At 37.3% G+C, this 7079-nt stretch overlaps 1 protein-coding gene across 1 annotated transcript in view; it reads right to left on the bottom strand.

The window, feature by feature from the left end:
- Positions 1–7079, bottom strand: part of EIF5B (eukaryotic translation initiation factor 5B) — an 80620-nt gene that overhangs the window by 72847 nt on the left and 694 nt on the right. The gene's annotated exons all lie outside the window — the stretch shown is intronic.

Genomic DNA, 7079 nt, shown 5'->3' on the forward strand with positions numbered 1-7079 from the left:
TGCTCATTGTTTGAACTGAGGGTAAATAAAATTGTTTCTGTTCTGCCCAGAAACTGTGAGGGTTGTCCCCTCCCTGACTGATTCTTTTATAAAGGCAAAGTAGGCAATCTTCTACCTCAATTTCCTAGCCTTTAACTACTGAATAGGTATTGCCTCAGACAAACTGAGACCTGGTAAAGACCTTAGCTCCAAAAGACCAAGGTCTCCCACTGCATCTGAGGTCATTGACAGTGGTCCTGACCTATGTCTTGCCACTGGACCCCAATGCCTCTAGAGAAGAGAACGGGGCTGATGACTTTGCGCAGTTCTGTCTCCCTGAAATCCAAATCAAGACATCAAGACATCTTGCAAGTCAAGACATCACCCTCCTGATGTCCACTGGATCTTTTTGAGAATGAAAGACTAACAACGACAAAACAACCACAAACAAGACCCAGGTACCTGGAAAAACTAAGTCAAAACCATTTCATAGAAAAATTACCATGTTACCCCTATATCTTGTACTAGTTGTACTTGTGAAGTTGATTTATAACTTGTAAAAGTTTACACTGAACCTTAATTTCAATTTATTAGATTCAGCCCAACATTCTAACTTCTTGAGATCGTTTTCTATCCTAGTATCTACCTTATTAATTTCCAAGCTTTATGTCATTTGTAAATTTAATAAATATTCCAACTGTGCCATTAGCCAAGTCATTGATATGTCAGAGATCAGAGCTGAGATGCCTGCAGCATTAAAGATCATCCAAATGACACCAACCTATTAATGATTATTATCCAAGTCAGACTACTCAACCAGTTTCAAAACCATTTAAACTGTACTATCATCTAGCTCACCTCTCTTCGCCTCATCTACAGGGTTATTAACGTGATCCACTTTGTCAAATGCTATGCAAAAATTTAGACTACATCTTTAGCTTTCCTCTGATTTACCTACAAGTTTAATAACTTTCAAAAAAGGAAATGAGGTTATTCTGGAAGGACCAGTTCTGGATAATGCCATTCCATCTTTGTCATCACCATACTTCCTTTTGTAGATGTTTACTAGTCATGCCTTTAACAATATTTTCTAGAATTTTACTAGCAATCAAAGTCAAGCTCACTTGCCTACAGTCTGCATACTCCCCGACCTTTTTGAAATTTAGAACATTTGCCCTTCTTCAATCCTGGATAAACACTCCCATTCTTCATCAGCTTTCAAAGATGATTAACTGGTTCAACCACCATTTCTTTCAAGTAAACCGTCAACTTTCACTCTTCCTAGACTCTATTTATTATCTTGAGTTTCAACTCCTTAATAGTCAATTTTTTCTGTCCTTTCCACTCCAAAGAGTATCATTCCTGGCAGAGAAAACTGAAAGAAAATAAGCTGAATCGTTCTGCTTCTTCTCTATCACCCATAATAAATGTACCATCTACTTCAGCAGAAATCCAAAATCTATCCTCTTTTTCTCCCAACAGGTTTAAAAAAAAAAAACTAACTTTTTGCTGCTTTAGCATTCAACAGACTCAGTTCATTCTGAGCTCTTATTGCCCTATCACAATGCTTAGAAAGTAATACCATGTTTTTCTATTCCTCCTCTATTACCCGACCTTACTGCCAACCTCTGTACATCTTTTTGGAATCTAAGTTGGTTGAGAAATGGGCAATAATTTCATTCCCCCTTCCTTTTCAGCTTTATTGGATTAGATTTGTAAGACTTCAAGTAAATAAATATTTACTAGGCCTTGTTAGGTACATTCATCTCTGGCCAAGAGCCTAGCTTTCCCACATTTAAAGCCACAATCTAGAAAACCAGATCCCATTCTCAGACACCATCTTCTTAAACATTTGTTCACTTCCCACATCTGACTCTTTTTTAAAGACCTTTATTTCAATTGATAGCAGTAATGAAAATGCCACCGGTGCCCCTAAAGTCTTCAGTTTCTTGCCCAGGGTTTCAAAATCCTATGCAGTGCTAGACTGCTTATTTAATAGGCAGAATCAATTCTGGATTCCTTTTGGCAGGTATCATCTGTGCCCACCAGATGGATAGTATTCATCAAGTTTAATAAGTCACAGAACTTCTCTGTCACGTCCTGGATACACGCACCAAGAAAAAAGTAAGCCTCCCTATAGTTGTTAACAACTAGCTGCCTCAGTACCACTAACTATTAAGTCATCAACCATCATCAAATGTATCTCTTCTTCCTCTGATCCTTACTAGATGGCCTTTCCCCCAATGGCAAACAGTTGCTTTCCTTCTCAGAGGATCTGGATATCAATTTTTTTAACAAAAGCCTCAATACCTATTACTTGGCTCAGGGCTGAGAATCGGTTTTCTTCCATTCCTCTTCTGTGTCCACTCATCCATGATCCTCCAACTCCTGAGAAAAGTCAGGATTCCCCTTCTGCCTAATCAGATCCCTCTTTCTTTGTTTTTACATTGAAGCCATTCTTTCATTTTTTAAAAAGGAACACCCTGAGGAGGGAACTGGCATTCTTTAGGCCCTTTTACATTCCCCTCTAAAAGGAAATCAAACCTGTACTATGCACATACAGAAAGCTACTTGGCCACAACAGAAATATTTCATACTCTTTGCAAGTCAAACCAAAATTCACCTTCTCACCATACTAATTGAAACTGAGATCTTCAGTCCTGTTCTGGCCAGTAGCTCTTTCAAAAAAACAGACTTGGTCATTCCCTCAAAGCAACTTTCTCCTACTTCCTAAAAAAGATCTCATTGAAATAGGCGACACTGAAAACTGGACCTGAATCAAAAACTTCCCCTAATTATCCAAAATGCTTAGGCCTATTAATTGGATTAATATTGTTTTCCAAAGTGTGGATTTTACTTCTCCAAATTTTAATAGCTGAGAAGGAAAGGCAGCAGGAGAGTCATTTAGGTATAATGTACATGAGGTTGGGCTAGTCAGGTGTGCCATAAAAACAGCCAAAGTAAACAATGGATTCAGCATAGCAAAAACTTAAGAGGATGGTGATGTGAATGAAAAGAGTAAGGGAAAATGGAAGGGGAACTGAATAAGGATGACAAAGACATTATTCCCACAGATAGGAATCTACTCTTCAGTGAATCAAATACACCTTGAGAAGCGAATAAAGGTATTGTTTGCAAAATTTGGTATAGGCAACTGAAACAGATCCAAGTCCCACAAATGTCTCCTCAAGTATCCTTCTATGTCAAACCTTTTATCAGTTCTTCATCCTTCTTGACCTATTTCTGTTAAGGACACTACCATTCTTCCAGTAACTCAGGTTTACGACCTCAGAGTCACCCTCGACTTTTCACTCTCCTTCACATCCCATAAGTTATAAAGTCCTGTCTTCTACTGCAACAACATTCACTCATCTGTCCCCTTCTCTCCAGTCTACCATCCTAATTTAGACCCTCAGTAATTTTCATCTGGCCTATTGAGATAGCCTCCTAACTGCTGCTCCTTAAGGTTCTCCCTTCTCCAAGTCATTATACACACAGTTACTAATGTAATATTCCTAAAGGACCAAAAAGTTCTCTGTTCAAAAAAAGTTTCAGTGACTCCATATTCCTTGAGTTATACACAATCCTCTTTTCAGTATTTAAATCTCTCAAATATCTGACATGGCCTTACCTTTTCAGGTTTATTATACAATACTCCCCTTCAAAAACCCTAAGTTCCAGCCAAACTGGCCCGTAAGCTGGTTCTTTATACATTCCTTTTTTTGTCTCCGCTTTTTGCAGAGGCTATCCACCATTCTAAGAATGCATTCTTCCTTCCCTCAGTCTCTTAAGAGTCCCCACCTTATAAGCTAAACTCAACTGATACCTCCAATATGAGGTCTTTTCTAATCCTTCCAGTTGTGAGCACCCCTCCATAAATTACTTTGCTTTTTTATTTACTTTTTATTTAGTTGTGTGTGTACATATTGTTTCCCACAAATATTATGTAAGTTCTTTAAAAACAGGTATGAGTTTTTTTCTTTGCATCCCTAGTGCATAGCACAGTGCTTCGAATTAGGTATTTAATACTTATGAGATTTTCCTTTTTTATTCACAAGGGTAAAGTAGCTTAAAACAGTCAACAGCACACTACTAGAGCATCTATGAGAGTCAAACCACCAACATAGAGAATAGATCAAATAAAGATACAATTATGGGCTCAACTCCATAGATTACACAAAAATGATGACTGACCATGCACAATAAATTGGAGCTTTCTACATTCTTTCTACTTAGCCACCACCTAAGTAGTCAACAAGCACGTCAAACCAGTTAGGAAGCATTCAGGGCCAAGCAGAAAGGATAAAGTTGTGCCCTATCTTACTGTGATTCAAAGTAAAGCAACTTCTAAATGAGACTTTTTGTTATCTGTGCATAAATTAAATTATTTCTATATGTAAGTAACTCTGCCATACTCATTTTTATAGTACTTTTGATGCACAATTTTAAAATGAAATACCCTAAGGCAAAATAAACTAATGAACCTTAAGAAAATCAACTACTATTAACTAAGCAATGAATACTTACTTTACTTTAATATTACAGTAAAATGAAATTCAGAGTGTGAGAAGGCACAGCTGGAATATTAAAAACTGAGATAAGCCAGTTTTCCTGTGAATGACTGCAGAATGTAAAAAGTACAACAAAATAAGAAGGCATGTGTAAGGTAAAAATAGTGAAAATCACTCTTAACATGTAACAACTCCAGAAAGATAAGTTTGATTAGTTTCCTTGTAAGACCTATTCAGACTACCTAGCTAAGCAATGAGGCACACCGAACTTTGATCTGTAAGGCTCATTAAGAAAACAGAATCCTACACTTAATTACACTAAACATCAAAGGGTCCTGGATCAACTAAAAACATAATTGTGGCACTGCCAAAATATGAATAAGTAATACATGATATTCTTTCCAGGGGCTTAAAAGCAGGATGATTATTTACTGCCAGTGTGATCATGGTGGACAAGTCATTAAACCTTTTTGGGAGTGGATTGTGAATAAATTTGAATAACAGAGAAGGGAAGAAGCCAAGAAATCAAGACCGGAGAGTCTCAGTTTCTTCATCTACATGACCTGAGCATCCAGTCTCTTCTAAATCTATGCCCTACTAAGCCTAAGATTCCATTTGATAACTAATAAGTATCTAATCAAGTACATTACAGTTCTCTCCTGCCAGAAACTCAGTCTTATAAGACTGAAATGTTAAGGAATTATTCAAGGGGGAATCTGCACTGTGGATTAGAAAGCTACAGGAAAAAAGCATGCTCTCATGCAGAGAAGCGAACTCATTTTGGGACAGGCCTAGGCCTTCCAAATTCTCCCTCCAAAAGTTTGCAATTCCATTCATATGTGAAGCATTTAAATATCCTAGCACTAAGCTGTATGTAAACACAAAGAGCAATGGGAATAGACTCTTTAGTGGCTAAAGTTTGCAATACATTTCAATCATATCACCACCAGTTAGTTCTTTTTAACAGGAATTAAAAGATAAACATAATACTAAAATTTAACAGATTGAGAATCGAAAGAAAAAACCACTAATCACAGTAAGCATTTCTTCTGTCCTAGTTTTATAATTGGACATCTTTCTTTACTATTAATATTTCTTTTACTGTTCCCATTATTGTTGATATGGTGGTATCTTAAATTATGTTCTAATCCCTTTGTAAATGATATTTCCAACAGGGACGGAAGGAAAACTTCCATAGAACATGTCAGAGACCCAGATCTCTCTATTTTAAACTAATCTAAGTATCACATGGAAGCAATTATTAGACATAGGTAAATACAGCCTGTCTCTCATTGGAGGGCTGCACACATACCAAACCTTGTCAGTATATATTACTAAAAGTGCTCTTTTTATTGCCTATTCCTTCAAGTTGGTAGAATTCTGGATAGTGTACTTTTTTTGCATTTCATGACTTGAGAATGGAATTTATTCTCTAAACTAAATACCCTCTTACAGTTCAAAGTTGGAAACCAGAAGGCAGGATTGCCATCACTTTCATATTACTATACATGGTTTTCCTAATCTATTTTTCTTTTAAAGACAGGCCAGATCTCTAGACCCTGAATTCAGAACCCTAAGGGAGAACCAAACTTTGTACGGATTTTTGATAATTAACATTCATGGTTACTTGATTATTTACTTATATCATTTCAATACTATTTACCTGATTTCAAGTCATAAAACTTTTCTAAAGACATCAAAGCTTATATCTTGAAAATAGCAATATGTAAAAGTCAGTAGTCTCATTAATTAACCTGTTTTCCATATGCTGACTCAAGTTCACAAGAAATTTCATGACAAGGAAAAGATTTTTCTGGTGCATTTTCCATTAAACTAACAGGGGCAAAAAGAAAACTAAGACCTAGCTTTCCTTTTCAACACCTGGAATGGTTGGTTGCTGCATTAGTGGAAGACACCCTAATGTTACTTACTCACTACAAGAAAGAATACAGAGAATACAGTGTCCTCTCAAGGTTGTACCATGTATGGTACAAACATTACCAAAACCTCATACTAACTACAGAACCTCCTTTCTCTATCAAAAACCAAACTCTTAAAAGAACTGTTATCAAGAAAACAACTTCTTCACTCCATCCTCAACTCCTTTTTGAAGGAGCATTTAAGAAGCAATGAAACTAAGAAAAAGGCTGGTCCCAGAAGGAAAACTGGAAACTGTGACAAGCTGGATAATCAGACTATGAATAAGTGCGATCTGTGTGTATCTAAACCAGATGATAGAAAGAACATATGTGTGATCAACTCTCGACTCGCGAGCGTTACCTACGGGCTGGAGAAACACTAAAAAACTTGACTGCAAGATGCAAATTCAGGAAGGCAGCAGTGTAGAAGAGGATCAAATTTCCCTCTTTCTTGACAAGTATAAAGAGGTACAGTAGAGAACTACAGGTACACAGAGAAAGAAAGGAAAGGGCTCATCCAGAAGCTGCCATCCTTCTTCCTGAGGGGATGCCTCCCCTGGCGCTTATGGCCACTCAGTCCAACAATTTATTAGAGTCTCTCCGGGCTTCCGTGACCTTCCTCACCTCACCCCACCCCACCAGCGGGCCCCAGATCTCCACCCCACCCCCA

This window comes from Vombatus ursinus, unplaced genomic scaffold (genome assembly GCF_900497805.2).
Source record: "Vombatus ursinus unplaced genomic scaffold, bare-nosed wombat genome assembly UNPS02014877.1, whole genome shotgun sequence".
NCBI classification, from domain to species: Eukaryota; Metazoa; Chordata; class Mammalia; order Diprotodontia; family Vombatidae; genus Vombatus; species Vombatus ursinus.